A 23991-nucleotide genomic window follows, 5' to 3' on the forward strand; every position below is an offset into this window, starting at 1 on the left:
TTCACTTCAAATAATGTCAATGTAGTTGAAAGGCTTCAAAATGTTGTCTGTTTTGTTTACTACTACATTTGCTTACCAAAACCTCTTGGCTCTTGCACACAAGGACTGGCAGTCACCACAGAGTGGTGCCAGACTTCCTTTCTCTTCCCACTGCTTAGATGGTCTTTGCAGCTCTTGTGAATGGAGCTCCATAAACATGTTTGATGTGGGTTCTAGGAGTCCAGCTGAACATGGTTGGCCAATAATCACAGAGGCTGGCTGGCCACCCCCCACGCAGTTGTCAACAAACTAGTTTATGCTGTCCAAGGCCTGGTCCACGATTTGCATCTTTTTTGTGCACAGGCTGGCAGGCGCTGTGGCTTAGTTGGTTAAAGCGCCTGTCTAGTAAACAGGAGATCCTGTGTTCGAATCCCAGCGGTGCCTTTGACTGTGCCCTTCTGTTTTGCAAGGCCTTGAACCCTCGCAATTCTTTACTTTTCTGAGAACTGACCACAAACGGTGAAACTGAGGCTTGCTTTGCAATTTCTTCCACTTGCAAACCATCCCTGAGCTGTTGTTGAAGGACAGTGTCCCAAGATAACAGATCTTGGCATCAAGGTGCTGTGGCTTAGCTGGTCAAAGCGCCTGTCTTGTAAACAGGAGATCCTGGGTTCGAATCCTAGCGGTGCCTCTATCCAGCTGACTTTGCTCTTTGGGATTGTTCTTAGACAGAGAGCCTTGAGACTTTGAATCCAGTTTAAATTGTGCAGAGGCTAGAGCACCTGTCTTTTCTGCCCGCAGAGTGAAAAGCATTACAGTGTTGGAAATGCCCAGATGAAAAACCATCAAGTGGCCCAACCACACAGTCATGTGGGTTCTCTGGCGCAATGGATAGCGCATTGGACTTCTAGATTGCAAAATGAGGACATTCAAAGGTTGTGGGTTCGAGTCCCTTTAGCCGTTTTGTCAACCCCATACTGTACAGTGTTGCCCTCAGTTAACAGAAAGCTTTTGAGGCCTCTTGTTCTCAACGTGTTCATTTCAAATAATGTCAATGTAGTTGAAAGGCTTCAAAATGTTGTCTGTTTTGTTTACTACTACATTTGCTTACCAAAATCTCTTGGCTCTTGCACACAAGGACTGGCAGTCACCACAGAGTGGTGCCAGACTTCCTTTCTCTTACCGCTGCTTAGATGGTCTTTGCAGCTCTTGTGCATGGAGCTCCATAAACATGTTTGTTGTGGGTTCTAGGAGTCCTGCTGAACATGGTTGGCCAATAATCACAGAGGCTGGCTGGCCACCCCATAGTTTATGCTGTCCAAGTCCTGGTCCACGATTTGCATCTTTTTTGTGGACAGGCTGGCAGGCGCTGTGGCTTAGTTGGTTAAAGCGCCTGTCTAGTAAACAGGAGATCCTGTGTTCGAATCCCAGCGGTGCCTTTGACTGTGCCCTTCTGTTTCGCAAGGCCTTGAACCCTCGCAATTCTTTGCTTTTCTGAGAACTGACCACAAACGGTGAAACTGAGGCTTCCTTTGCAATTGCTTCCACTTGCAAACCATCCCTGAGCTGTTGTTGAAGGACAGTGTCCCAAGATAACAAATCATAGCATCAAGGCGCTGTGGCTTAGCTGGTCAAAGCGCCTGTCTTGTAAACAGGAGATCCTGGGTTCGAATCTCAGCGGTGCCTCTATCCAGCTGACTTTGCTCTTTGGGATTGTTCTTGGACAGAGAGCCTTGAGACTTTGAATCCAGTTTAAATTGTGCAGAGGCTAGAGCACCTGTCTTTTCTGCCCGCAGAGTGAAAAGCATTACAGTGTTGGAAATGCCCAGATGAAAAACCATCAAGTGGCCCAACCACATAATCATGTGGGCTCTGTGTCGCAATGGATAGCGCATTGGACTTCTAGATTGCAAAATGAGGACATTCAAAGGTTGTGGGTTCGAGTCCCACCAGAGTCGTACCTTTAGCCCTTTTGTCAACCCCATACTGTACAGTGTTGCCCTCAGTTAACAGAAAGCTTTTGAGGCCTCTTGTTCTCAACGTGTTCATTTCAAATAATGTCAATGTAGTTGAAAGGCTTCAAAATGTTGTCTGTTTTGTTTACTACTACATTTGCTTACCAAAACCTCTTGGCTCTTGCACACAAGGACTGGCAGTCACCACAGAGTGGTGCCAGACTTCCTTTCTCTTCCCGCTGCTTAGATGGTCTTTGCAGCTCTTCTGCATGGAGCTCCATAAACATGTTTGATGTGGGTTCTAGGAGTCCAGCTGAACATGGTTGGCCAATAATCACAGAGGCTGGCTGGCCACCCCATAGTTTATGCTTTCCAAGTCCTGGTCCACGATTTGCATCTTTTTTGTGCATAGGCTGGCAGGCGCTGTGGCTTAGTTGGTTAAAGCGCCTGTCTAGTAAACAGGAGATCCTGGGTTTGAATCCCAGCGGTGCCTTTGACTGTGCCCTTCTGTTTCGCAAGGCCTTGAACCCTCGCAATTCTTTGCTTTTCTGAGAACTGACCACAAACGGTGAAACTGAGGCTTCCTTTGCAATTGCTTCCACTTGCAAACCATCCCTGAGCTGTTGTTGAAGGACAGTGTCCCAAGATAACAAATCATAGCATCAAGGCGCTGTGGCTTAGTTGGTCAAAGCGCCTGTCTTGTAAACAGGAGATCCTGGGTTCGTATCCCAGCTGTGCCTCTATCCAGCTGACTTTGCTCTTTGGGATTGTTCTTGGACAGAGAGCCTTGATACCTTGAATCCAGTTTAAATTGTGCAGAGGCTAGAGCACCTGTCTTTTCTGCCCGCAGAGTGAAAAGCATTACAGTGTTGGAAATGCCCAGATGAAAAACCATCAAGTGGCCCAACCACATAATCATGTGGGCTCTGTGGCGCAATGGATAGCGCATTGGACTTCTAGATTGCAAAATGAGGACATTCAAAGGTTGTGGGTTCGAGTCCCACCAGAGTCGTACCTTTAGCCCTTTTGTCAACCCCATACTGTACAGTGTTGCCCTCAGTTAACAGAAAGCTTTTGAGGCCTCTTGTTCTCAACGTGTTCATTTCAAATAATGTCAATGTAGTTGAAAGGCTTCAAAATGTTGTCTGTTTTGTTTACTACTACATTTGCTTACCAAAACCTCTTGGCTCTTGCACACAAGGACTGGCAGTCACCACAGAGTGGTGCCAGACTTCCTTTCTCTTCCCGCTGCTTAGATGGTCTTTGCAGCTCTTGTGAATGGAGCTCCATAAACATGTTTGATGTGGGTTCTAGGAGTCCAGCTGAACATGGTTGGCCAATAATCACAGAGGCTGGCTGGCCACCCCCCACGCAGTTGTCAACAAACTAGTTTATGCTGTCCAAGGCCTGGTCCACGATTTGCATCTTTTTTGTGCATAGGCTGGCAGGTGCTGTGGCTTAGTTGGTTAAAGCGCCTGTCTAGTAAACAGGAGATCCTGGGTTCGAATCCCAGTGGTGCCTTTGACTGTGCCCTTCTGTTTCGCAAGGCCTTGAACACTCGCAATTCTTTGCTTTTCTGAGAACTGACCACAAACGGTGAAACTGAGGCTTCCTTTGCAATTGTTTCCACTTGCAAACCATCCCTGAGCTGTTGTTGAAGGACAGTGTCCCAAGATAACAAATCATAGCATCAAGGCGCCGTGGCTTAGTTGGTCAAAGCGCCTGTCTTGTAAACAGGAGATCCTGGGTTCGAATCCCAGCGGTGCCTCTATCCAGCTGACTTTGCTCTTTGGGATTGTTCTTGGACAGAGAGCCTTGAGACCTTGAATCCAGTTTAAATTGTGCAGAGGCTAGAGCACCTGTCTTTTCTGCCCGCTGAGTGAAAAGCATTACAGTGTTGGAAATGCCCAGATGAAAAAACATCAAGTGGCCCAACCACATAATCATGTGGGCTCTGTGGCGCAATGGATAGCGCATTGGACTTCTAGATTGCAAAATGAAGAGACATTCAAAGGTTGTGGGTTTGAGTCGTACCTTTAGCCCTTTTGTCAACCCCATACTGTACAGTGTTGCCCTCAGTTAACAGAAAGCTTTTGAGGCCTCTTGTTTTCAACGTGTTCATTTCAAATAATGTCAATGTAGTTAAAAGGCTTCAAAATGTTGTCTGTTTTGTTTACTACTACATTTGCTTACCAAAACCTCTTGGCTCTTGCACACATGGACTGGCAGTCACCACAGAGTGGTGCCAGACTTCCTTTCTCTTCCCGCTGCTTAGATGGTCTTTGCAGCTGTTGTGAATGGAGCTCCATAAACATGTTTGTTGTGGGTTCTAGGAGTCCTGCTGAACATGGTTGGCCAATAATCACAGAGGCTGGCTGGCCACCCCATAGTTTATGCTGTCCAAGGCCTGGTCCACGATTTGCATCTTTTTTGTGCACAGGCTAGCAGGCGCTGTGGCTTAGTTGGTTAAAGCGCCTGTCTAGTAAACAGGAGATCCTGGGTTCGAATCCCAGCGGTGCCTTTGACTGTGCCCTTCTGTTTCGCAAGGCCTTGAACCCTCGCAATTCTTTGCTTTTCTGAGAACTGACCACAAACGGTGAAACTGAGGCTTGCTTTGCAATTTCTTCCACTTGCAAACCATCCCTGAGCTGTTGTTGAAGGACAGTGTCCCAAGATAACTAATCATAGCATCAAGGTGCCGTGGCTTAGTTGGTCAAAGCGCCTGTCTTGTAAACAGGAGATCCTGGGTTCGAATCCCAGCGGTGCCTCTATCCAGCTGACTTTGCTCTTTGGGATTGTTCTTGGACAGAGAGCCTTGAGACCTTGAATCCAGTTTAAATTTGTGCAGAGGCTAGAGCACCTGTCTTTTCTGCCCGCAGAGTGAAAAGCATTACAGTGTTGGAAATGCCCAGATGAAAAACCATCAAGTGGCCCAACCACATAATCATGTGGGCTCTGTGGCGCAATGGATAGCGCATTGGACTTCTAGATTGCAAAATGAGGACATTCAAAGGTTGTGGGTTCGAGTCCCACCAGAGTTGTACCTTTAGCCCTTTTGTCAACCCCATACTGTACAGTGTTGCCCTCAGTTAACAGAAAGCTTTTGAGGCCTCTTGTTCTCAACGTGTTCATTTCAAATAATGTCAATGTAGTTGAAAGGCTTCAAAATGTTGTCTGTTTTGTTTACTACTACATTTGCTTACCAAAACCTCTTGGCTCTTGCACACAAGGACTGGCAGTCACCACAGAGTGGTGCCAGACTTCCTTTCTCTTCCCGCTGCTTAGATGGTCTTTGCAGCTCTTGTGAATGGAGCTCCATAAACATGTTTGATGTGGGTTCTAGGAGTCCAGCTGAACATGGTTGGCCAATAATCACAGAGGCTGGCTGGCCACCCCCCACGCAGTTGTCAACAAACTAGTTTATGCTGTCCAAGGCCTGGTCCACGATTTGCATCTTTTTTGTGCACAGGCTGGCAGGTGCTGTGGCTTAGTTGGTTAAAGCGCCTGTCTAGTAAACAGGAGATCCTGGGTTCGAATCCCAGTGGTGCCTTTGACTGTGCCCTTCTGTTTCGCAAGGCCTTGAACCCTCGCAATTCTTTGCTTTTCTGAGAACTGACCACAAACGGTGAAACTGAGGCTTCCTTTGCAATTGTTTCCACTTGCAAACCATCCCTGAGCTGTTGTTGAAGGACAGTGTCCCAAGATAACAAATCATAGCATCAAGGCGCCGTGGCTTAGTTGGTCAAAGCGCCTGTCTTGTAAACAGGAGATCATGGGTTTCGAATCCCAGCGGTGCCTCTATCCAGCTGACTTTGCTCTTTGGGATTGTTCTTGGACAGAGAGCCTTGAGACCTTGAATCCAGTTTAAATTTGTGCAGAGGCTAGAGCACCTGTCTTTTCTGCCCGCAGAGTGAAAAGCATTACAGTGTTGGAAATGCCCAGATGAAAAACCATCAAGTGGCCCAACCACATAATCATGTGGGCTCTGTGGCGCAATGGATAGCGCATTGGACTTCTAGATTGCAAAATGAGGACATTCAAAGGTTGTGGGTTCGAGTCCCACCAGAGTCGTACCTTTAGCCCTTTTGTCAACCCCATACTGTACAGTGTTGCCCTCAGTTAACAGAAAGCTTTTGAGGCCTCTTGTTCTCAACGTGTTCATTTCAAATAATGTCAATGTAGTTGAAAGGCTTCAAAATGTTGTCTGTTTTGTTTACTACTACATTTGCTTACCAAAACCTCTTGGCTCTTGCACACAAGGACTGGCAGTCACCACAGAGTGGTGCCAGACTTCCTTTCTCTTCCCGCTGCTTAGATGGTCTTTGCAGCTCTTGTGAATGGAGCTCCATAAACATGTTTGATGTGGGTTCTAGGAGTCCAGCTGAACATGGTTGGCCAATAATCACAGAGGCTGGCTGGCCACCCCCCACGCAGTTGTCAACAAACTAGTTTATGCTGTCCAAGGCCTGGTCCACGATTTGCATCTTTTTTGTGCACAGGCTGGCAGGCGCTGTGGCTTAGTTGGTTAAAGCGCCTGTCTCGTAAACAGGAGATCCTGGGTTCAAATCGCAGCGGTGCCTTTGACTGTGCCCTTCTGTTTCGCAAGGCCTTGAACCCTTGCAATTCTTTGCTTTTCTGAGAACTGACCGCAAACTGTGAAACTGAGGCTTCCTTTGCAATTGTTTCCACTTGCAAACCATCCCTGAGCTGTTGTTGAAGGACAGTGTCCCAAGATAACAAATCATAGCATCAAGGCGCCGTGGCTTAGTTGGTCAAAGCGCCTGTCTTGTAAACAGGAGATCCTGGGTTCGAATCCCAGCGGTGCCTCTATCCAGCTGACTTTGCTCTTTGGGATTGTTCTTGGACAGAGAGCCTTGGGACCTTGAATCCAGTTTAAATTTGTGCAGAGGCTAGAGCACCTGTCTTTTCTGCCCGCAGAGTGAAAAGCATTACAGTGTTGGAAATGCCCAGATGAAAAACCATCAAGTGGCCCAACCACATAATCATGTGGGCTCTGTGGCGCAATGGATAGCGCATTGGACTTCTAGATTGCAAAATGAGGACATTCAAAGGTTATGGGTTCGAGTCCCACCAGAGTCGTACCTTTAGCCCTTTTGTCAACCCCATACTGTACAGTGTTGCCCTCAGTTAACAGAAAGCTTTTGAGGCCTCTTGTTCTCAACGTGTTCATTTCAAATAATGTCAATGTAGTTGAAAGGCTTCAAAATGTTGTCTGTTTTGTTTACTACTACATTTGCTTACCAAAACCTCTTGGCTCTTGCACACAAGGACTGGCAGTCACCACAGAGTGGTGCCAGACTTCCTTTCTCTTCCCGCTGCTTAGATGGTCTTTGCAGCTCTTGTGAATGGAGCTCCATAAACATGTTTGATGTGGGTTCTAGGAGTCCAGCTGAACATGGTTGGCCAATAATCACAGAGGCTGGCTGGCCACCCCCCACGCAGTTGTCAACAAACTAGTTTATGCTGTCCAAGGCCTGGTCCACGATTTGCATCTTTTTTGTGCACAGGCTGGCAGGCGCTGTGGCTTAGTTGGTTAAAGCGCCTGTCTAGTAAACAGGAGATCCTGGGTTCGAATCCCAGTGGTGCCTTTGACTGTGCCCTTCTGTTTCGCAAGGCCTTGAACCCTCGCAATTCTTTGCTTTTCTGAGAACTGACCACAAACGGTGAAACTGAGGCTTCCTTTGCAATTGTTTCCACTTGCAAACCATCCCTGAGCTGTTGTTGAAGGACAGTGTCCCAAGATAACAAATCATAGCATCAAGGCGCAGTGGCTTAGTTGGTCAAAGCGCCTGTCTTGTAAACAGGAGATCCTGGGTTCGAATCCCAGCGGTGCCTCTATCCAGCTGACTTTGCTCTTTGGGATTGTTCTTGGACAGAGAGCCTTGAGACCTTGAATCCAGTTTAAATTTGTGCAGAGGCTAGAGCACCTGTCTTTTCTGCCCGCAGAGTGAAAAGCATTACAGTGTTGGAAATGCCCAGATGAAAAACCATCAAGTGGCCCAACCACATAATCATGTGGGCTCTGTGGCGCAATGGATAGCGCATTGGACTTCTAGATTGCAAAATGAGGACATTCAAAGGTTGTGGGTTCGAGTCCCACCAGAGTCGTACCTTTAGCCCTTTTGTCAACCCCATACTGTACAGTGTTGCCCTCAGTTAACAGAAAGCTTTTGAGGCCTCTTGTTCTCAACGTGTTCATTTCAAATAATGTCAATGTAGTTGAAAGGCTTCAAAATGTTGTCTGTTTTGTTTACTACTACATTTGCTTACCAAAACCTCTTGGCTCTTGCACACAAGGACTGGCAGTCACCACAGAGTGGTGCCAGACTTCCTTTCTCTTCCCGCTGCTTAGATGGTCTTTGCAGCTCTTGTGAATGGAGCTCCATAAACATGTTTGATGTGGGTTCTAGGAGTCCAGCTGAACATGGTTGGCCAAAAATCACAGAGGCTGGCTGGCCACCCCCCACGCAGTTGTCAACAAACTAGTTTATGCTGTCCAAGGCCTGGTCCACGATTTGCATCTTTTTTGTGCACAGGCTGGCAGGCGCTGTGGCTTAGTTTGTTAAAGCGCCTGTCTAGTAAACAGGAGATCCTGGGTTCGAATCCCAGTGGTGCCTTTGACTGTGCCCTTCTGTTTCGCAAGGCCTTGAACCCTCGCAATTCTTTGCTTTTCTGAGAACTGACCACAAACGGTGAAACTGAGGCTTCCTTTGCAATTGCTTCCACTTGCAAACCATCCCTGAGCTGTTGTTGAAGGACAGTGTCCCAAGATAACAAATCATAGCATCAAGGCGCCGTGGCTTAGTTGGTCAAAGCGCCTGTCTTGTAAACAGGAGATCCTGGGTTCGAATCCCAGCGGTGCCTCTATCCAGCTAGCTTTGCTCTTTGGGATTGTTCTTGGACAGAGAGCCTTGAGACCTTGAATCCAGTTTAAATTTGTGCAGAGGCTAGAGCACCTGTCTTTTCTGCCCGCAGAGTGAAAAGCATTACAGTGTTGGAAATGCCCAGATGAAAAACCATCAAGTGGCCCAACCACATAATCATGTGGGCTCTGTGGCGCAATGGATAGCGCATTGGACTTCTAGATTGCAAAATGAGGACATTCAAAGGTTGTGGGTTCGAGTCCCACCAGAGTCGTACCTTTAGCCCTTTTGTCAACCCCATACTGTACAGTGTTGCCCTCAGTTAACAGAAAGCTTTTGAGGCCTCTTGTTCTCAACGTGTTCATTTCAAATAATGTCAATGTAGTTGAAAGGCTTCAAAATGTTGTCTGTTTTGTTTACTACTACATTTGCTTACCAAAACCTCTTGGCTCTTGCACACAAGGACTGGCAGTCACCACAGAGTGGTGCCAGACTTCCTTTCTCTTCCCGCTGCTTAGATGGTCTTTGCAGCTCTTGTGAATGGAGCTCCATAAACATGTTTGATGTGGGTTCTAGGAGTCCAGCTGAACATGGTTGGCCAATAATCACAGAGGCTGGCTGGCCACCCCCCACGCAGTTGTCAACAAACTAGTTTCTGCTGTCCAAGGCCTGGTCCACGATTTGCATCTTTTTTGTGCACAGGCTGGCAGGTGCTGTGGCTTAGTTGGTTAAAGCGCCTGTCTAGTAAACAGGAGATCCTGGGTTCGAATCCCAGTGGTGCCTTTGACTGTGCCCTTCTGTTTCGCAAGGCCTTGAACCCTCGCAATTCTTTGCTTTTCTGAGAACTGACCACAAACGGTGAAACTGAGGCTTCCTTTGCAATTGCTTCCACTTGCAAACCATCCCTGAGCTGTTGTTGAAGGACAGTGTCCCAAGATAACAAATCATAGCATCAAGGCGCCGTGGCTTAGTTGGTCAAAGCGCCTGTCTTGTAAACAGGAGATCCTGGGTTCGAATCCCAGCGGTGCCTCTATCCAGCTAGCTTTGCTCTTTGGGATTGTTCTTGGACAGAGAGCCTTGAGACCTTGAATCCAGTTTAAATTGTGCAGAGGCTAGAGCACCTGTCTTTTCTGCCCGCAGAGTGAAAAGCATTACATTGTTGGAAATGCCCAGATGAAAAACCATCAAGTGGCCCAACCACATAATCATGTGGGCTCTGTGGCGCAATGGATAGCGCATTGGACTTCTAGATTGCAAAATGAGGGCATTCAAAGGTTGTGGGTTCGAGTCCCACCAGAGTCGTACCTTTAGCCCTTTTGTCAACCCCATACTGTACAGTGTTGCCCTCAGTTAACAGAAAGCTTTTAAGGCCTCTTGTTCTCAACGTGTTCATTTCAAATAATGTCAATGTAGTTGAAAGGCTTCAAAATGTTGTCTGTTTTGTTTACTACTACATTTGCTTACCAAAACCTCTTGGCTCTTGCACACAAGGACTGGCAGTCACCACAGAGTGGTGCCAGACTTCCTTTCTCTTCCCGCTGCTTAGATGGTCTTTGCAGCTCTTGTGAATGGAGCTCCATAAACATGTTTGATGTGGGTTCTAGGAGTCCAGCTGAACATGGTTGGCCAATAATCACAGAGGCTGGCTGGCCACCCCCCACGCAGTTGTCAACAAACTAGTTTATGCTGTCCAAGGCCTGGTCCACGATTTGCATCTTTTTTGTGCACAGGCTGGCAGGCGCTGTGGCTTAGTTGGTTAAAGCGCCTGTCTCGTAAACAGGAGATCCTGGGTTCAAATCGCAGCGGTGCCTTTGACTGTGCCCTTCTGTTTCGCAAGGCCTTGAACCCTTGCAATTCTTTGCTTTTCTGAGAACTGACCGCAAACTGTGAAACTGAGGCTTCCTTTGCAATTGTTTCCACTTGCAAACCATCCCTGAGCTGTTGTTGAAGGACAGTGTCCCAAGATAACAAATCATAGCATCAAGGCGCCGTGGCTTAGTTGGTCAAAGCGCCTGTCTTGTAAACAGGAGATCCTGGGTTCGAATCCCAGCGGTGCCTCTATCCAGCTGACTTTGCTCTTTGGGATTGTTCTTGGACAGAGAGCCTTGAGACCTTGAATCCAGTTTAAATTTGTGCAGAGGCTAGAGCACCTGTCTTTTCTGCCCGCAGAGTGAAAAGCATTACAGTGTTGGAAATGCCCAGATGAAAAACCATCAAGTGGCCCAACCACATAATCATGTGGGCTCTGTGGCGCAATGGATAGCGCATTGGACTTCTAGATTGCAAAATGAGGACATTCAAAGGTTATGGGTTCGAGTCCCACCAGAGTCGTACCTTTAGCCCTTTTGTCAACCCCATACTGTACAGTGTTGCCCTCAGTTAACAGAAAGCTTTTGAGGCCTCTTGTTCTCAACGTGTTCATTTCAAATAATGTCAATGTAGTTGAAAGGCTTCAAAATGTTGTCTGTTTTGTTTACTACTACATTTGCTTACCAAAACCTCTTGGCTCTTGCACACAAGGACTGGCAGTCACCACAGAGTGGTGCCAGACTTCCTTTCTCTTCCCGCTGCTTAGATGGTCTTTGCAGCTCTTGTGAATGGAGCTCCATAAACATGTTTGATGTGGGTTCTAAGAGTCCAGCTGAACATGGTTGGCCAATAATCACAGAGGCTGGCTGGCCACCCCCCACGCAGTTGTCAACAAACTAGTTTATGCTGTCCAAGGCCTGGTCCACGATTTGCATCTTTTTTGTGCACAGGCTGGCAGGCGCTGTGGCTTAGTTGGTTAAAGCGCCTGTCTAGTAAACAGGAGATCCTGGGTTCGAATCCCAGTGGTGCCTTTGACTGTGCCCTTCTGTTTCGCAAGGCCTTGAACCCTCGCAATTCTTTGCTTTTCTGAGAACTGACCACAAACGGTGAAACTGAGGCTTCCTTTGCAATTGTTTCCACTTGCAAACCATCCCTGAGCTGTTGTTGAAGGACAGTGTCCCAAGATAACAAATCATAGCATCAAGGCGCAGTGGCTTAGTTGGTCAAAGCGCCTGTCTTGTAAACAGGAGATCCTGGGTTCGAATCCCAGCGGTGCCTCTATCCAGCTGACTTTGCTCTTTGGGATTGTTCTTGGACAGAGAGCCTTGAGACCTTGAATCCAGTTTAAATTTGTGCAGAGGCTAGAGCACCTGTCTTTTCTGCCCGCAGAGTGAAAAGCATTACAGTGTTGGAAATGCCCAGATGAAAAACCATCAAGTGGCCCAACCACATAATCATGTGGGCTCTGTGGCGCAATGGATAGCGCATTGGACTTCTAGATTGCAAAATGAGGACATTCAAAGGTTGTGGGTTCGAGTCCCACCAGAGTCGTACCTTTAGCCCTTTTGTCAACCCCATACTGTACAGTGTTGCCCTCAGTTAACAGAAAGCTTTTGAGGCCTCTTGTTCTCAACGTGTTCATTTCAAATAATGTCAATGTAGTTGAAAGGCTTCAAAATGTTGTCTGTTTTGTTTACTACTACATTTGCTTACCAAAACCTCTTGGCTCTTGCACACAAGGACTGGCAGTCACCACAGAGTGGTGCCAGACTTCCTTTCTCTTCCCGCTGCTTAGATGGTCTTTGCAGCTCTTGTGAATGGAGCTCCATAAACATGTTTGATGTGGGTTCTAGGAGTCCAGCTGAACATGGTTGGCCAATAATCACAGAGGCTGGCTGGCCACCCCCCACGCAGTTGTCAACAAACTAGTTTATGCTGTCCAAGGCCTGGTCCACGATTTGCATCTTTTTTGTGCACAGGCTGGCAGGCGCTGTGGCTTAGTTGGTTAAAGCGCCTGTCTAGTAAACAGGAGATCCTGGGTTCGAATCCCAGTGGTGCCTTTGACTGTGCCCTTCTGTTTCGCAAGGCCTTGAACCCTCGCAATTCTTTGCTTTTCTGAGAACTGACCACAAACGGTGAAACTGAGGCTTCCTTTGCAATTGCTTCCACTTGCAAACCATCCCTGAGCTGTTGTTGAAGGACAGTGTCCCAAGATAACAAATCATAGCATCAAGGCGCCGTGGCTTAGTTGGTCAAAGCGCCTGTCTTGTAAACAGGAGATCCTGGGTTCGAATCCCAGCGGTGCCTCTATCCAGCTAGCTTTGCTCTTTGGGATTGTTCTTGGACAGAGAGCCTTGAGACCTTGAATCCAGTTTAAATTGTGCAGAGGCTAGAGCACCTGTCTTTTCTGCCCGCAGAGTGAAAAGCATTACATTGTTGGAAATGCCCAGATGAAAAACCATCAAGTGGCCCAACCACATAATCATGTGGGCTCTGTGGCGCAATGGATAGCGCATTGTACTTCTAGATTGCAAAATGAGGACATTCAAAGGTTGTGGGTTCGAGTCCCACCAGAGTCGTACCTTTAGCCCTTTTGTCAACCCCATACTGTACAGTGCTGCCCTCAGTTAACAGAAAGCTTTTGAGGCCTCTTGTTCTCAACGTGTTCATTTCAAATAATATCAATGTAGTTGAAAGGCTTCAAAATGTTGTCTGTTTTGTTTACTACTACATTTGCTTACCAAAACCTCTTGGCTCTTGCACACAAGGACTGGCAGTCACCACAGAGTGGTGCCAGACTTCCTTTCTCTTCCCGCTGCTTAGATGGTCTTTGCAGCTCTTGTGAATGGAGCTCCATAAACATGTTTGATGTGGGTTCTAGGAGTCCAGCTGAACATGGTTGGCCAATAATCACAGAGGCTGGCTGGCCACCCCCCACGCAGTTGTCAACAAACTAGTTTATGCTGTCCAAGGCCTGGTCCACGATTTGCATCTTTTTTGTGCACAGGCTGGCAGGCGCTGTGGCTTAGTTGGTTAAAGCGCCTGTCTCGTAAACAGGAGATCCTGGGTTCAAATCCCAGCGGTGCCTTTGACTGTGCCCTTCTGTTTCGCAAGGCCTTGAACCCTTGCAATTCTTTGCTTTTCTGAGAACTGACCGCAAACTGTGAAACTGAGGCTTCCTTTGCTATTGTTTCCACTTGCAAACCATCCCTGAGCTGTTGTTGAAGGACAGTGTCCCAAGATAACAAATCATAGCATCAAGGCGCCGTGGCTTAGTTGGTCAAAGCGCCTGTCTTGTAAACAGGAGATCCTGGGTTCGAATCCCAGCGGTGCCTCTATCCAGCTGACTTTGCTCTTTGGGATTGTTCTTGGACAGAGAGCCTTGAGACCTTGAATCCAGTTTAAATTGTGCAGAGGCTAGAGCACCTGTCTTTTCTGCCCGCAGAGTGAAAAGCATTACAGTGTTGGAAATGCCCAGATGAAAAACCATCAAGTGGCCCAACCACGTAATCATGTGGGCTCTGTGGCGCAATGGATAGCGCATTGGACTTCTAGATTGCAAAATGAGGACATTCAAAGGTTGTGGGTTCGAGTCCCACCAGAGTCGTACCTTTAGCCCTTTTGTCAACCCCATACTGTACAGTGTTGCCCTCAGTTAACAGAAAGCTTTTGAGGCCTCTTGTTCTCAACGTGTTCATTTCAAATAATGTCAATGTAGTTGAAAGGCTTCAAAATGTTGTCTGTTTTGTTTACTACTACATTTGCTTACCAAAACCTCTTGGCTCTTGCACACATGGACTGGCAGTCACCACAGAGTGGTGCCAGACTTCCTTTCTCTTCCCGCTGCTTAGATGGTCTTTGCAGCTCTTGTGAATGGAGCTCCATAAACATGTTTGATGTGGGTTCTAGGAGTCCAGCTGAACATGGTTGGCCAATAATCACAGAGGCTGACTGGCCACCCCCCACGCAGTTGTCAACAAACTAGTTTATGCTGTCCAAGGCCTGGTCCACGATTTGCATCTTTTTGTGCACAGGCTGGCAGGCGCTGTGGCTTAGTTGGTTAAAGCGCCTGTCTAGTAAACAGGAGATCCTGGGTTCGAATCCCAGCGGTGCCTTTGACTGTGCCCTTCTGTTTCGCAAGGCCTTGAACCCTCGTAATTCTTTGCTTTTCTGATAACTGACCACAAACGGTGAAACTGAGGCTTGCTTTGCAATTTCTTCCACTTGCAAACCATCCCTGAGCTGTTGTTGAAGGACAGTGTCCCAAGATAACAAATCATAGCATCAAGGCGCCGTGGCTTAGTTGGTAAAAGCGCCTGTCTTGTAAACAGGAGGTCCTGGGTTTGAATCCCAACGGTGCCTCTATCCAGCTAATTTGTTCTTTGGGATTGTTCTTGGACAGAGAGACTTTGAATTCAGTTTAAATTGTGCAGAGGCTAGAGCACCTGTCTTTTCTGCCCGCAGAGTGAAAAGCATTACAGTGTTGGGAATGCCCAGATGAAAAACCATCAAGTGGCCCAACCACACAATCATGTGGGTTCTCTGGCGCAATGGATAGCGCATTGGACTTCTAGATTGCAAAATGAGGGCATTCAAAGGTTGTGGGTTCGAGTCCCACCAGAGTCGTACCTTTAGCCGTTTTGTCAACCCCATACTGTACAGTGTTGCCCTCAGTTAACAGAAAGCTTTTGAGGCCTCTTGTTCTCAACGTGTTCATTTCAAATAATGTCAATGTAGTTGAAAGGCTTCAAAATGTTGTCTGTTTTGTTTACTACTACATTTGCTTACCAAAATCTCTTGGCTCTTGCACACAAGGACTGGCAGTCACCACAGAGTGGTGCCAGACTTCCTTTCTCTTCCCGCTGCTTAGATGGTCTTTGCAGCTCTTGTGAATGGAGCTCCATAAACATGTTTGATGTGGGTTCTAGGAGTCCCGCTGAACATGGTTGGCCAATAATCACAGAGGCTGGCTGGCCACCCCCCACGCAGTTGTCAACAAACTAGTTTATGCTGTCCAAGGCCTGGTCCACGATTTGCATCTTTTTGTGCACAGGCTGGCAGGCGCTGTGGCTTAGTTGGTTAAAGCGCCTGTCTAGTAAACAGGAGATCCTGGGTTCGAATCCCAGCGGTGCCTTTGACTGTGCCCTTCTGTTTCGCAAGGCCTTGAACCCTCGTAATTCTTTGCTTTTCTGATAACTGACCACAAACGGTGAAACTGAGGCTTGCTTTGCAATTTCTTCCACTTGCAAACCATCCCTGAGCTGTTGTTGAAGGACAGTGTCCCAGGATAACAAATCATAGCATCAAAGCGCCGTGGCTTAGTTGGTCAAAGCGCCTGTCTTGTAAACAGGAGGTCCTGGGTTCGAATCCCAACGGTGCCTCTATCCAGCTGACTTTGTTCTTTGGGATTGTTCTTGGACAGAGAGCCTTGAGACTTTGAATTCAGTTTAAATTGTGCAGAGGCTAGAGCGCCTGTCTTTTCTGCCCGCAGAGTGAAAAGCATTACAGTGTTGGGAATGCCCAGATGAAAAACCATCAAGTGGCCCAACCACACAATCATGTGGGTTCTCTGGCGCAATGGATAGCGCATTGGACTTCTAGATTGCAAAATTAGGACATTCAAAGGTTGTGGGTTCGAGTCCCTTTAGCCCTTTTGTCAACCCCATACTGTACAGTGTTGCCCTCAGTTAACAGAAAGCTTTTGAGGCCTCTTGTTCTCAACGTGTTCATTTCAAATAATGTCAATGTAGTTGAAAGGCTTCAAAATGTTGTCTGTTTTGTTTACTACTACATTTGCTTACCAAAATCTCTTGGCTCTTGCACACAAGGACTGGCAGTCACCACAGAGTGGTGCCAGACTTCCTTTCTCTTCCCGCTGCTTAGATGGTCTTTGCAGCTCTTGTGCATGGAGCTCCATAAACATGTTTGTTGTGGGTTCTAGGAGTCCTGCTGAACATGGTTGGCCAATAATCACAGAGGCTGGCTGGCCACCCCATAGTTTATGCTGTCCAAGTCCTGGTCCACGATTTGCATCTTTTTTGTGCACAGGCTGGCAGGCGCTGTGGCTTAGTTGGTTAAAGCGCCTGTCTAGTAAACAGGAGATCCTGGGTTCGAATCCCAGCGGTGCCTTTGACTGTGCCCTTCTGTTTCGCAAGGCCTTGAACCCTCGCAATTCTTTGCTTTTCTGAGAACTGACCACAAACGGTGAAACTGAGGCTTCCTTTGCAATTGCTTCCACTTGCAAACCATCCCTGAAGTGTTGTTGAAGGACAGTGTCCCAAGATAACAAATCATAGCATCAAGGCGCTGTGGCTTAGTTGGTCAAAGCGCCTGTCATGTAAACAGGAGATCCTGTGTTCGTATCCCAGCTGTGCCTCTATCCAGCTGACTTTGCTCTTTGGGATTGTTCTTGGACAGAGAGCCTTGATACCTTGAATCCAGTTTAAATTGTGCAGAGGCTAGAGCACCTGTCTTTTCTGCCCGCAGAGTGAAAAGCATTACAGTGTTGGAAATGCCCAGATGAAAAACCATCAAGTGGCCCAACCACATAATCATGTGGGCTCTGTGGCGCAATGGATAGCGCATTGGACTTCTAGATTGCAAAATGAGGACATTCAAAGGTTGTGGGTTCGAGTCCCACCAGAGTCGTACCTTTAGCCCTTTTGTCAACCCCATACTGTACAGTGTTGCCCTCAGTTAACAGAAAGCTTTTGAGGCCTCTTGTTCTCAACGTGTTCATTTCAAATAATGTCAATGTAGTTGAAAGGCTTCAAAATGTTGTCTGTTTTGTTTACTACTACATTTGCTTACCAAAACCTCTTGGCTCTTGCACACAAGGACTGGCAGTCACCACAGAGTGGTGCCAGACTTCCTTTCTCTTCCCGCTGCTTAGATGGTCTTTGCAGCTCTTGTGAATGGAGCTCCATAAACATGTTTGATGTGGGTTCTAGGAGTCCAGCTGAACATGGTTGGCCAATAATCACAGAGGCTGGCTGGCCACCCCCCACGCAGTTGTCAACAAACTAGTTTATGCTGTCCAAGGCCTGGTCCACGATTTGCATCTTTTTTGTGCACAGGCTGGCAGGCGCTGTGGCTTAGTTTGTTAAAGCGCCTGTCTAGTAAACAGGAGATCCTGGGTTCGAATCCCAGTGGTGCCTTTGACTGTGCCCTTCTGTTTCGCAAGGCCTTGAACCCTCGCAATTCTTTGCTTTTCTGAGAACTGACCACAAACGGTGAAACTGAGGCTTCCTTTGCAATTGCTTCCACTTGCAAACCATCCCTGAGCTGTTGTTGAAGGACAGTGTCCCAAGATAACAAATCATAGCATCAAGGCGCCGTGGCTTAGTTGGTCAAAGCGCCTGTCTTGTAAACAGGAGATCCTGGGTTCGAATCCCAGCGGTGCCTCTATCCAGCTAGCTTTGCTCTTTGGGATTGTTCTTGGACAGAGAGCCTTGAGACCTTGAATCCAGTTTAAATTGTGCAGAGGCTAGAGCACCTGTCTTTTCTGCCCGCAGAGTGAAAAGCATTACATTGTTGGAAATGCCCAGATGAAAAACCATCAAGTGGCCCAACCACATAATCATGTGGGCTCTGTGGCGCAATGGATAGCGCATTGGACTTCTAGATTGCAAAATGAGGGCATTCAAAGGTTGTGGGTTCGAGTCCCACCAGAGTTGTACCTTTAGCCCTTTTGTCAACCCCATACTGTACAGTGTTGCCCTCAGTTAACAGAAAGCTTTTGAGGCCTCTTGTTCTCAACGTGTTCATTTCAAATAATGTCAATGTAGTTGAAAGGCTTCAAAATGTTGTCTGTTTTGTTTACTACTACATTTGCTTACCAAAACCTCTTGGCTCTTGCACACAAGGACTGGCAGTCACCACAGAGTGGTGCCAGACTTCCTTTCTCTTCCCGCTGCTTAGATGGTCTTTGCAGCTCTTGTGAATGGAGCTCCATAAACATGTTTGATGTGGGTTCTAGGAGTCCAGCTGAACATGGTTGGCCAATAATCACAGAGGCTGGCTGGCCACCCCCCACGCAGTTGTCAACAAACTAGTTTATGCTGTCCAAGGCCTGGTCCACGATTTGCATCTTTTTTGTGCACAGGCTGGCAGGCGCTGTGGCTTAGTTGGTTAAAGCGCCTGTCTCGTAAACAGGAGATCCTGGGTTCAAATCGCAGCGGTGCCTTTGACTGTGCCCTTCTGTTTCGCAAGGCCTTGAACCCTTGCAATTCTTTGCTTTTCTGAGAACTGACCGCAAACTGTGAAACTGAGGCTTCCTTTGCAATTGTTTCCACTTGCAAACCATCCCTGAGCTGTTGTTGAAGGACAGTGTCCCAAGATAACAAATCATAGCATCAAGGCGCCGTGGCTTAGTTGGTCAAAGCGCCTGTCTTGTAAACAGGAGATCCTGGGTTCGAATCCCAGCGGTGCCTCTATCCAGCTGACTTTGCTCTTTGGGATTGTTCTTGGACAGAGAGCCTTGAGACCTTGAATCCAGTTTAAATTTGTGCAGAGGCTAGAGCACCTGTCTTTTCTGCCCGCAGAGTGAAAAGCATTACAGTGTTGGAAATGCCCAGATGAAAAACCATCAAGTGGCCCAACCACATAATCATGTGGGCTCTGTGGCGCAATGGATAGCGCATTGGACTTCTAGATTGCAAAATGAGGACATTCAAAGGTTATGGGTTCGAGTCCCACCAGAGTCGTACCTTTAGCCCTTTTGTCAACCCCATACTGTACAGTGTTGCCCTCAGTTAACAGAAAGCTTTTGAGGCCTCTTGTTCTCAACGTGTTCATTTCAAATAATGTCAATGTAGTTGAAAGGCTTCAAAATGTTGTCTGTTTTGTTTACTACTACATTTGCTTACCAAAACCTCTTGGCTCTTGCACACAAGGACTGGCAGTCACCACAGAGTGGTGCCAGACTTCCTTTCTCTTCCCGCTGCTTAGATGGTCTTTGCAGCTCTTGTGAATGGAGCTCCATAAACATGTTTGATGTGGGTTCTAAGAGTCCAGCTGAACATGGTTGGCCAATAATCACAGAGGCTGGCTGGCCACCCCCCACGCAGTTGTCAACAAACTAGTTTATGCTGTCCAAGGCCTGGTCCACGATTTGCATCTTTTTTGTGCACAGGCTGGCAGGCGCTGTGGCTTAGTTGGTTAAAGCGCCTGTCTAGTAAACAGGAGATCCTGGGTTCGAATCCCAGTGGTGCCTTTGACTGTGCCCTTCTGTTTCGCAAGGCCTTGAACCCTCGCAATTCTTTGCTTTTCTGAGAACTGACCACAAACGGTGAAACTGAGGCTTCCTTTGCAATTGTTTCCACTTGCAAACCATCCCTGAGCTGTTGTTGAAGGACAGTGTCCCAAGATAACAAATCATAGCATCAAGGCGCCGTGGCTTAGTTGGTCAAAGCGCCTGTCTTGTAAACAGGAGATCCTGGGTTCGAATCCCAGCGGTGCCTCTATCCAGCTGACTTTGCTCTTTGGGATTGTTCTTGGACAGAGAGCCTTGAGACCTTGAATCCAGTTTAAATTTGTGCAGAGGCTAGAGCACCTGTCTTTTCTGCCCGCAGAGTGAAAAGCATTACAGTGTTGGAAATGCCCAGATGAAAAACCATCAAGTGGCCCAACCACATAATCATGTGGGCTCTGTGGCGCAATGGATAGCGCATTGGACTTCTAGATTGCAAAATGAGGACATTCAAAGGTTGTGGGTTCGAGTCCCACCAGAGTCGTACCTTTAGCCCTTTTGTCAACCCCATACTGTACAGTGTTGCCCTCAGTTAACAGAAAGCTTTTGAGGCCTCTTGTTCTCAACGTGTTCATTTCAAATAATGTCAATGTAGTTGAAAGGCTTCAAAATGTTGTCTGTTTTGTTTACTACTACATTTGCTTACCAAAACCTCTTGGCTCTTGCACACAAGGACTGGCAGTCACCACAGAGTGGTGCCAGACTTCCTTTCTCTTCCCGCTGCTTAGATGGTCTTTGCAGCTCTTGTGAATGGAGCTCCATAAACATGTTTGATGTGGGTTCTAGGAGTCCAGCTGAACATGGTTGGCCAATAATCACAGAGGCTGGCTGGCCACCCCCCACGCAGTTGTCAACAAACTAGTTTATGCTGTCCAAGGCCTGGTCCACGATTTGCATCTTTTTTGTGCACAGGCTGGCAGGCGCTGTGGCTTAGTTGGTTAAAGCGCCTGTCTAGTAAACAGGAGATCCTGGGTTCGAATCCCAGTGGTGCCTTTGACTGTGCCCTTCTGTTTCGCAAGGCCTTGAACCCTCGCAATTCTTTGCTTTTCTGAGAACTGACCACAAACGGTGAAACTGAGGCTTCCTTTGCAATTGCTTCCACTTGCAAACCATCCCTGAGCTGTTGTTGAAGGACAGTGTCCCAAGATAACAAATCATAGCATCAAGGCGCCGTGGCTTAGTTGGTCAAAGCGCCTGTCTTGTAAACAGGAGATCCTGGGTTCGAATCCCAGCGGTGCCTCTATCCAGCTAGCTTTGCTCTTTGGGATTGTTCTTGGACAGAGAGCCTTGAGACCTTGAATCCAGTTTAAATTGTGCAGAGGCTAGAGCACCTGTCTTTTCTGCCCGCAGAGTGAAAAGCATTACATTGTTGGAAATGCCCAGATGAAAAACCATCAAGTGGCCCAACCACATAATCATGTGGGCTCTGTGGCGCAATGGATAGCGCATTGGACTTCTAGATTGCAAAATGAGGACATTCAAAGGTTGTGGGTTCGAGTCCCACCAGAGTCGTACCTTTAGCCCTTTTGTCAACCCCATACTGTACAGTGTTGCCCTCAGTTAACAGAAAGCTTTTGAGGCCTCTTGTTCTCAACGTGTTCATTTCAAATAATGTCAATGTAGTTGAAAGGCTTCAAAATGTTGTCTGTTTTGTTTACTACTACATTTGCTTACCAAAACCTCTTGGCTCTTGCACACATGGACTGGCAGTCACCACAGAGTGGTGCCAGACTTCCTTTCTCTTCCCGCTGCTTAGATGGTCTTTGCAGCTCTTGTGAATGGAGCTCCATAAACATGTTTGATGTGGGTTCTAGGAGTCCAGCTGAACATGGTTGGCCAATAATCACAGAGGCTGACTGGCCACCCCCCACGCAGTTGTCAACAAACTAGTTTATGCTGTCCAAGGCCTGGTCCACGATTTGCATCTTTTTGTGCACAGGCTGGCAGGCGCTGTGGCTTAGTTGGTTAAAGCGCCTGTCTAGTAAACAGGAGATCCTGGGTTCGAATCCCAGCGGTGCCTTTGACTGTGCCCTTCTGTTTCGCAAGGCCTTGAACCCTCGTAATTCTTTGCTTTTCTGATAACTGACCACAAACGGTGAAACTGAGGCTTGCTTTGCAATTTCTTCCACTTGCAAACCATCCCTGAGCTGTTGTTGAAGGACAGTGTCCCAAGATAACAAATCATAGCATCAAGGCGCCGTGGCTTAGTTGGTCAAAGCGCCTGTCTTGTAAACAGGAGGTCCTGGGTTCGAATCCCAACGGTGCCTCTATCCAGCTAATTTGTTCTTTGGGATTGTTCTTGGACAGAGAGACTTTGAATTCAGTTTAAATTGTGCAGAGGCTAGAGCACCTGTCTTTTCTGCCCGCAGAGTGAAAAGCATTACAGTGTTGGGAATGCCCAGATGAAAAACCATCAAGTGGCCCAACCACACAATCATGTGGGTTCTCTGGCGCAATGGATAGCGCATTGGACTTCTGGATTGCAAAATGAGGGCATTCAAAGGTTGTGGGTTCGAGTCCCACCAGAGTCGTACCTTTAGCCGTTTTGTCAACCCCATACTGTACAGTGTTGCCCTCAGTTAACAGAAAGCTTTTGAGGCCTCTTGTTCTCAACGTGTTCATTTCAAATAATGTCAATGTAGTTGAAAGGCTTCAAAATGTTGTCTGTTTTGTTTACTACTACATTTGCTTACCAAAATCTCTTGGCTCTTGCACACAAGGACTGGCAGTCACCACAGAGTGGTGCCAGACTTCCTTTCTCTTCCCGCTGCTTAGATGGTCTTTGCAGCTCTTGTGAATGGAGCTCCATAAACATGTTTGATGTGGGTTCTAGGAGTCCCGCTGAACATGGTTGGCCAATAATCACAGAGGCTGGCTGGCCACCCCCCACGCAGTTGTCAACAAACTAGTTTATGCTGTCCAAGGCCTGGTCCACGATTTGCATCTTTTTGTGCACAGGCTGGCAGGCGCTGTGGCTTAGTTGGTTAAAGCGCCTGTCTAGTAAACAGGAGATCCTGGGTTCGAATCCCAGCGGTGCCTTTGACTGTGCCCTTCTGTTTCGCAAGGCCTTGAACCCTCGTAATTCTTTGCTTTTCTGATAACTGACCACAAACGGTGAAACTGAGGCTTGCTTTGCAATTTCTTCCACTTGCAAACCATCCCTGAGCTGTTGTTGAAGGACAGTGTCCCAGGATAACAAATCATAGCATCAAAGCGCCGTGGCTTAGTTGGTCAAAGCGCCTGTCTTGTAAACAGGAGGTCCTGGGTTCGAATCCCAACGGTGCCTCTATCCAGCTGACTTTGTTCTTTGGGATTGTTCTTGGACAGAGAGCCTTGAGACTTTGAATTCAGTTTAAATTGTGCAGAGGCTAGAGCGCCTGTCTTTTCTGCCCGCAGAGTGAAAAGCATTACAGTGTTGGGAATGCCCAGATGAAAAACCATCAAGTGGCCCAACCACACAATCATGTGGGTTCTCTGGCGCAATGGATAGCGCATTGGATTTCTAGATTGCAATATGAGGACATGCAAAGGTTGTGGGTTCGAGTCCCTTTAGCCGTTTTGTCAACCCCATACTGTACAGTGTTGCCCTCAGTTAACAGAAAGCTTTTGAGGCCTCTTGTTCTCAACGTGTTCATTTCAAATAATGTCAATGTAGTTGAAAGGCTTCAAAATGTTGTCTGTTTTGTTTACTACTACATTTGCTTACCAAAATCTCTTGGCTCTTGCACACAAGGACTGGCAGTCACCACAGAGTGGTGCCAGACTTCCTTTCTCTTCCCGCTGCTTAGATGGTCTTTGCAGCTCTTGTGCATGGAGCTCCATAAACATGTTTGTTGTGGGTTCTAGGAGTCCTGCTGAACATGGTTGGCCAATAATCACAGAGGCTGGCTGGCCACCCCACAGTTTATGCTGTCCAAGGCCTGGTCCACGATTTGCATCTTTTTTGTGCACAGGCAGGCGCTGTGGCTTAGTTGGTTAAAGCGCCTGTCTCGTTAACAGGAGATCCTGGGTTCGAATCCCAGCGGTGCCTTTGACTGTGCCCTTCTGTTTCGCAAGGCCTTGAACCCTCGCAATTCTTTGCTTTTCTGAGAACTGACCACAAACGGTGAAACTG

General features: G+C 47.4%; 64 non-coding genes across 64 annotated transcripts; all 64 read left to right on the forward strand.

Moving 5' to 3' along the window:
* Positions 1 to 349: 349 nt before the first annotated feature.
* trnat-agu (transfer RNA threonine (anticodon AGU)) lies at positions 350 to 423 on the forward strand. Its single transcript has one exon. It is a non-coding gene; the product is annotated as a tRNA-Thr (tRNA).
* Positions 424 to 596: 173 nt separating this feature from the next.
* Positions 597 to 670, forward strand: trnat-ugu (transfer RNA threonine (anticodon UGU)). Its single transcript has one exon. It is a non-coding gene; the product is annotated as a tRNA-Thr (tRNA).
* A 674-nt stretch (positions 671 to 1344) lies between these two features.
* Positions 1345 to 1418, forward strand: trnat-agu (transfer RNA threonine (anticodon AGU)). Its single transcript has one exon. It is a non-coding gene; the product is annotated as a tRNA-Thr (tRNA).
* A 173-nt stretch (positions 1419 to 1591) lies between these two features.
* Positions 1592 to 1665, forward strand: trnat-ugu (transfer RNA threonine (anticodon UGU)). Its single transcript has one exon. It is a non-coding gene; the product is annotated as a tRNA-Thr (tRNA).
* A 182-nt stretch (positions 1666 to 1847) lies between these two features.
* trnar-ucu (transfer RNA arginine (anticodon UCU)) lies at positions 1848 to 1937 on the forward strand. The gene is given in 2 exon segments: positions 1848 to 1884; positions 1902 to 1937. It is a non-coding gene; the product is annotated as a tRNA-Arg (tRNA).
* Positions 1938 to 2353: 416 nt separating this feature from the next.
* Positions 2354 to 2427, forward strand: trnat-agu (transfer RNA threonine (anticodon AGU)). Its single transcript has one exon. It is a non-coding gene; the product is annotated as a tRNA-Thr (tRNA).
* Positions 2428 to 2600: 173 nt separating this feature from the next.
* On the forward strand, positions 2601 to 2674 carry trnat-ugu (transfer RNA threonine (anticodon UGU)). The gene has a single exon. It is a non-coding gene; the product is annotated as a tRNA-Thr (tRNA).
* Positions 2675 to 2856: 182 nt separating this feature from the next.
* Positions 2857 to 2946, forward strand: trnar-ucu (transfer RNA arginine (anticodon UCU)). The gene is given in 2 exon segments: positions 2857 to 2893; positions 2911 to 2946. It is a non-coding gene; the product is annotated as a tRNA-Arg (tRNA).
* Positions 2947 to 3381: 435 nt separating this feature from the next.
* trnat-agu (transfer RNA threonine (anticodon AGU)) lies at positions 3382 to 3455 on the forward strand. The gene has a single exon. It is a non-coding gene; the product is annotated as a tRNA-Thr (tRNA).
* A 173-nt stretch (positions 3456 to 3628) lies between these two features.
* Positions 3629 to 3702, forward strand: trnat-ugu (transfer RNA threonine (anticodon UGU)). Its single transcript has one exon. It is a non-coding gene; the product is annotated as a tRNA-Thr (tRNA).
* Positions 3703 to 4381: 679 nt separating this feature from the next.
* On the forward strand, positions 4382 to 4455 carry trnat-agu (transfer RNA threonine (anticodon AGU)). The gene has a single exon. It is a non-coding gene; the product is annotated as a tRNA-Thr (tRNA).
* A 173-nt stretch (positions 4456 to 4628) lies between these two features.
* Positions 4629 to 4702, forward strand: trnat-ugu (transfer RNA threonine (anticodon UGU)). Its single transcript has one exon. It is a non-coding gene; the product is annotated as a tRNA-Thr (tRNA).
* A 183-nt stretch (positions 4703 to 4885) lies between these two features.
* trnar-ucu (transfer RNA arginine (anticodon UCU)) lies at positions 4886 to 4975 on the forward strand. Its single transcript is given in 2 exon segments — positions 4886 to 4922; positions 4940 to 4975. It is a non-coding gene; the product is annotated as a tRNA-Arg (tRNA).
* A 435-nt stretch (positions 4976 to 5410) lies between these two features.
* Positions 5411 to 5484, forward strand: trnat-agu (transfer RNA threonine (anticodon AGU)). Its single transcript has one exon. It is a non-coding gene; the product is annotated as a tRNA-Thr (tRNA).
* Positions 5485 to 5657: 173 nt separating this feature from the next.
* Positions 5658 to 5732, forward strand: trnat-ugu (transfer RNA threonine (anticodon UGU)). The gene has a single exon. It is a non-coding gene; the product is annotated as a tRNA-Thr (tRNA).
* A 183-nt stretch (positions 5733 to 5915) lies between these two features.
* Positions 5916 to 6005, forward strand: trnar-ucu (transfer RNA arginine (anticodon UCU)). The gene is given in 2 exon segments: positions 5916 to 5952; positions 5970 to 6005. It is a non-coding gene; the product is annotated as a tRNA-Arg (tRNA).
* Positions 6006 to 6440: 435 nt separating this feature from the next.
* trnat-cgu (transfer RNA threonine (anticodon CGU)) lies at positions 6441 to 6514 on the forward strand. Its single transcript has one exon. It is a non-coding gene; the product is annotated as a tRNA-Thr (tRNA).
* A 173-nt stretch (positions 6515 to 6687) lies between these two features.
* On the forward strand, positions 6688 to 6761 carry trnat-ugu (transfer RNA threonine (anticodon UGU)). Its single transcript has one exon. It is a non-coding gene; the product is annotated as a tRNA-Thr (tRNA).
* Positions 6762 to 6944: 183 nt separating this feature from the next.
* Positions 6945 to 7034, forward strand: trnar-ucu (transfer RNA arginine (anticodon UCU)). Its single transcript is given in 2 exon segments — positions 6945 to 6981; positions 6999 to 7034. It is a non-coding gene; the product is annotated as a tRNA-Arg (tRNA).
* A 435-nt stretch (positions 7035 to 7469) lies between these two features.
* On the forward strand, positions 7470 to 7543 carry trnat-agu (transfer RNA threonine (anticodon AGU)). Its single transcript has one exon. It is a non-coding gene; the product is annotated as a tRNA-Thr (tRNA).
* A 173-nt stretch (positions 7544 to 7716) lies between these two features.
* On the forward strand, positions 7717 to 7790 carry trnat-ugu (transfer RNA threonine (anticodon UGU)). The gene has a single exon. It is a non-coding gene; the product is annotated as a tRNA-Thr (tRNA).
* A 183-nt stretch (positions 7791 to 7973) lies between these two features.
* trnar-ucu (transfer RNA arginine (anticodon UCU)) lies at positions 7974 to 8063 on the forward strand. The gene is given in 2 exon segments: positions 7974 to 8010; positions 8028 to 8063. It is a non-coding gene; the product is annotated as a tRNA-Arg (tRNA).
* A 435-nt stretch (positions 8064 to 8498) lies between these two features.
* trnat-agu (transfer RNA threonine (anticodon AGU)) lies at positions 8499 to 8572 on the forward strand. Its single transcript has one exon. It is a non-coding gene; the product is annotated as a tRNA-Thr (tRNA).
* A 173-nt stretch (positions 8573 to 8745) lies between these two features.
* On the forward strand, positions 8746 to 8819 carry trnat-ugu (transfer RNA threonine (anticodon UGU)). The gene has a single exon. It is a non-coding gene; the product is annotated as a tRNA-Thr (tRNA).
* Positions 8820 to 9002: 183 nt separating this feature from the next.
* trnar-ucu (transfer RNA arginine (anticodon UCU)) lies at positions 9003 to 9092 on the forward strand. Its single transcript is given in 2 exon segments — positions 9003 to 9039; positions 9057 to 9092. It is a non-coding gene; the product is annotated as a tRNA-Arg (tRNA).
* A 435-nt stretch (positions 9093 to 9527) lies between these two features.
* On the forward strand, positions 9528 to 9601 carry trnat-agu (transfer RNA threonine (anticodon AGU)). Its single transcript has one exon. It is a non-coding gene; the product is annotated as a tRNA-Thr (tRNA).
* Positions 9602 to 9774: 173 nt separating this feature from the next.
* On the forward strand, positions 9775 to 9848 carry trnat-ugu (transfer RNA threonine (anticodon UGU)). The gene has a single exon. It is a non-coding gene; the product is annotated as a tRNA-Thr (tRNA).
* Positions 9849 to 10030: 182 nt separating this feature from the next.
* Positions 10031 to 10120, forward strand: trnar-ucu (transfer RNA arginine (anticodon UCU)). Its single transcript is given in 2 exon segments — positions 10031 to 10067; positions 10085 to 10120. It is a non-coding gene; the product is annotated as a tRNA-Arg (tRNA).
* A 435-nt stretch (positions 10121 to 10555) lies between these two features.
* Positions 10556 to 10629, forward strand: trnat-cgu (transfer RNA threonine (anticodon CGU)). The gene has a single exon. It is a non-coding gene; the product is annotated as a tRNA-Thr (tRNA).
* A 173-nt stretch (positions 10630 to 10802) lies between these two features.
* trnat-ugu (transfer RNA threonine (anticodon UGU)) lies at positions 10803 to 10876 on the forward strand. The gene has a single exon. It is a non-coding gene; the product is annotated as a tRNA-Thr (tRNA).
* A 183-nt stretch (positions 10877 to 11059) lies between these two features.
* On the forward strand, positions 11060 to 11149 carry trnar-ucu (transfer RNA arginine (anticodon UCU)). Its single transcript is given in 2 exon segments — positions 11060 to 11096; positions 11114 to 11149. It is a non-coding gene; the product is annotated as a tRNA-Arg (tRNA).
* A 435-nt stretch (positions 11150 to 11584) lies between these two features.
* On the forward strand, positions 11585 to 11658 carry trnat-agu (transfer RNA threonine (anticodon AGU)). The gene has a single exon. It is a non-coding gene; the product is annotated as a tRNA-Thr (tRNA).
* Positions 11659 to 11831: 173 nt separating this feature from the next.
* trnat-ugu (transfer RNA threonine (anticodon UGU)) lies at positions 11832 to 11905 on the forward strand. The gene has a single exon. It is a non-coding gene; the product is annotated as a tRNA-Thr (tRNA).
* A 183-nt stretch (positions 11906 to 12088) lies between these two features.
* On the forward strand, positions 12089 to 12178 carry trnar-ucu (transfer RNA arginine (anticodon UCU)). Its single transcript is given in 2 exon segments — positions 12089 to 12125; positions 12143 to 12178. It is a non-coding gene; the product is annotated as a tRNA-Arg (tRNA).
* Positions 12179 to 12613: 435 nt separating this feature from the next.
* trnat-agu (transfer RNA threonine (anticodon AGU)) lies at positions 12614 to 12687 on the forward strand. The gene has a single exon. It is a non-coding gene; the product is annotated as a tRNA-Thr (tRNA).
* A 173-nt stretch (positions 12688 to 12860) lies between these two features.
* trnat-ugu (transfer RNA threonine (anticodon UGU)) lies at positions 12861 to 12934 on the forward strand. The gene has a single exon. It is a non-coding gene; the product is annotated as a tRNA-Thr (tRNA).
* Positions 12935 to 13116: 182 nt separating this feature from the next.
* trnar-ucu (transfer RNA arginine (anticodon UCU)) lies at positions 13117 to 13206 on the forward strand. The gene is given in 2 exon segments: positions 13117 to 13153; positions 13171 to 13206. It is a non-coding gene; the product is annotated as a tRNA-Arg (tRNA).
* A 435-nt stretch (positions 13207 to 13641) lies between these two features.
* Positions 13642 to 13715, forward strand: trnat-cgu (transfer RNA threonine (anticodon CGU)). The gene has a single exon. It is a non-coding gene; the product is annotated as a tRNA-Thr (tRNA).
* A 173-nt stretch (positions 13716 to 13888) lies between these two features.
* trnat-ugu (transfer RNA threonine (anticodon UGU)) lies at positions 13889 to 13962 on the forward strand. Its single transcript has one exon. It is a non-coding gene; the product is annotated as a tRNA-Thr (tRNA).
* A 182-nt stretch (positions 13963 to 14144) lies between these two features.
* On the forward strand, positions 14145 to 14234 carry trnar-ucu (transfer RNA arginine (anticodon UCU)). Its single transcript is given in 2 exon segments — positions 14145 to 14181; positions 14199 to 14234. It is a non-coding gene; the product is annotated as a tRNA-Arg (tRNA).
* Positions 14235 to 14668: 434 nt separating this feature from the next.
* trnat-agu (transfer RNA threonine (anticodon AGU)) lies at positions 14669 to 14742 on the forward strand. Its single transcript has one exon. It is a non-coding gene; the product is annotated as a tRNA-Thr (tRNA).
* Positions 14743 to 14915: 173 nt separating this feature from the next.
* On the forward strand, positions 14916 to 14989 carry trnat-ugu (transfer RNA threonine (anticodon UGU)). The gene has a single exon. It is a non-coding gene; the product is annotated as a tRNA-Thr (tRNA).
* A 174-nt stretch (positions 14990 to 15163) lies between these two features.
* Positions 15164 to 15253, forward strand: trnar-ucu (transfer RNA arginine (anticodon UCU)). Its single transcript is given in 2 exon segments — positions 15164 to 15200; positions 15218 to 15253. It is a non-coding gene; the product is annotated as a tRNA-Arg (tRNA).
* A 434-nt stretch (positions 15254 to 15687) lies between these two features.
* On the forward strand, positions 15688 to 15761 carry trnat-agu (transfer RNA threonine (anticodon AGU)). The gene has a single exon. It is a non-coding gene; the product is annotated as a tRNA-Thr (tRNA).
* Positions 15762 to 15934: 173 nt separating this feature from the next.
* On the forward strand, positions 15935 to 16008 carry trnat-ugu (transfer RNA threonine (anticodon UGU)). The gene has a single exon. It is a non-coding gene; the product is annotated as a tRNA-Thr (tRNA).
* Positions 16009 to 16682: 674 nt separating this feature from the next.
* trnat-agu (transfer RNA threonine (anticodon AGU)) lies at positions 16683 to 16756 on the forward strand. Its single transcript has one exon. It is a non-coding gene; the product is annotated as a tRNA-Thr (tRNA).
* A 429-nt stretch (positions 16757 to 17185) lies between these two features.
* trnar-ucu (transfer RNA arginine (anticodon UCU)) lies at positions 17186 to 17275 on the forward strand. Its single transcript is given in 2 exon segments — positions 17186 to 17222; positions 17240 to 17275. It is a non-coding gene; the product is annotated as a tRNA-Arg (tRNA).
* A 435-nt stretch (positions 17276 to 17710) lies between these two features.
* Positions 17711 to 17784, forward strand: trnat-agu (transfer RNA threonine (anticodon AGU)). Its single transcript has one exon. It is a non-coding gene; the product is annotated as a tRNA-Thr (tRNA).
* Positions 17785 to 17957: 173 nt separating this feature from the next.
* Positions 17958 to 18031, forward strand: trnat-ugu (transfer RNA threonine (anticodon UGU)). Its single transcript has one exon. It is a non-coding gene; the product is annotated as a tRNA-Thr (tRNA).
* Positions 18032 to 18213: 182 nt separating this feature from the next.
* On the forward strand, positions 18214 to 18303 carry trnar-ucu (transfer RNA arginine (anticodon UCU)). The gene is given in 2 exon segments: positions 18214 to 18250; positions 18268 to 18303. It is a non-coding gene; the product is annotated as a tRNA-Arg (tRNA).
* Positions 18304 to 18738: 435 nt separating this feature from the next.
* trnat-cgu (transfer RNA threonine (anticodon CGU)) lies at positions 18739 to 18812 on the forward strand. The gene has a single exon. It is a non-coding gene; the product is annotated as a tRNA-Thr (tRNA).
* Positions 18813 to 18985: 173 nt separating this feature from the next.
* Positions 18986 to 19059, forward strand: trnat-ugu (transfer RNA threonine (anticodon UGU)). The gene has a single exon. It is a non-coding gene; the product is annotated as a tRNA-Thr (tRNA).
* A 183-nt stretch (positions 19060 to 19242) lies between these two features.
* trnar-ucu (transfer RNA arginine (anticodon UCU)) lies at positions 19243 to 19332 on the forward strand. Its single transcript is given in 2 exon segments — positions 19243 to 19279; positions 19297 to 19332. It is a non-coding gene; the product is annotated as a tRNA-Arg (tRNA).
* A 435-nt stretch (positions 19333 to 19767) lies between these two features.
* trnat-agu (transfer RNA threonine (anticodon AGU)) lies at positions 19768 to 19841 on the forward strand. The gene has a single exon. It is a non-coding gene; the product is annotated as a tRNA-Thr (tRNA).
* Positions 19842 to 20014: 173 nt separating this feature from the next.
* On the forward strand, positions 20015 to 20088 carry trnat-ugu (transfer RNA threonine (anticodon UGU)). The gene has a single exon. It is a non-coding gene; the product is annotated as a tRNA-Thr (tRNA).
* Positions 20089 to 20271: 183 nt separating this feature from the next.
* trnar-ucu (transfer RNA arginine (anticodon UCU)) lies at positions 20272 to 20361 on the forward strand. The gene is given in 2 exon segments: positions 20272 to 20308; positions 20326 to 20361. It is a non-coding gene; the product is annotated as a tRNA-Arg (tRNA).
* Positions 20362 to 20796: 435 nt separating this feature from the next.
* On the forward strand, positions 20797 to 20870 carry trnat-agu (transfer RNA threonine (anticodon AGU)). Its single transcript has one exon. It is a non-coding gene; the product is annotated as a tRNA-Thr (tRNA).
* Positions 20871 to 21043: 173 nt separating this feature from the next.
* trnat-ugu (transfer RNA threonine (anticodon UGU)) lies at positions 21044 to 21117 on the forward strand. The gene has a single exon. It is a non-coding gene; the product is annotated as a tRNA-Thr (tRNA).
* A 182-nt stretch (positions 21118 to 21299) lies between these two features.
* trnar-ucu (transfer RNA arginine (anticodon UCU)) lies at positions 21300 to 21389 on the forward strand. Its single transcript is given in 2 exon segments — positions 21300 to 21336; positions 21354 to 21389. It is a non-coding gene; the product is annotated as a tRNA-Arg (tRNA).
* Positions 21390 to 21823: 434 nt separating this feature from the next.
* On the forward strand, positions 21824 to 21897 carry trnat-agu (transfer RNA threonine (anticodon AGU)). Its single transcript has one exon. It is a non-coding gene; the product is annotated as a tRNA-Thr (tRNA).
* Positions 21898 to 22070: 173 nt separating this feature from the next.
* Positions 22071 to 22144, forward strand: trnat-ugu (transfer RNA threonine (anticodon UGU)). Its single transcript has one exon. It is a non-coding gene; the product is annotated as a tRNA-Thr (tRNA).
* Positions 22145 to 22842: 698 nt separating this feature from the next.
* On the forward strand, positions 22843 to 22916 carry trnat-agu (transfer RNA threonine (anticodon AGU)). The gene has a single exon. It is a non-coding gene; the product is annotated as a tRNA-Thr (tRNA).
* Positions 22917 to 23089: 173 nt separating this feature from the next.
* trnat-ugu (transfer RNA threonine (anticodon UGU)) lies at positions 23090 to 23163 on the forward strand. Its single transcript has one exon. It is a non-coding gene; the product is annotated as a tRNA-Thr (tRNA).
* Positions 23164 to 23833: 670 nt separating this feature from the next.
* Positions 23834 to 23907, forward strand: trnat-cgu (transfer RNA threonine (anticodon CGU)). Its single transcript has one exon. It is a non-coding gene; the product is annotated as a tRNA-Thr (tRNA).
* The last annotated feature ends 84 nt before the right edge of the window (positions 23908 to 23991 follow it).

The sequence above is a fragment of the Pimephales promelas genome, chromosome 16 (genome assembly GCF_988280905.1).
Source record: "Pimephales promelas chromosome 16, fPimPro1.hap1.1, whole genome shotgun sequence".
Classification (NCBI taxonomy): domain Eukaryota; kingdom Metazoa; phylum Chordata; class Actinopteri; order Cypriniformes; family Leuciscidae; genus Pimephales; species Pimephales promelas.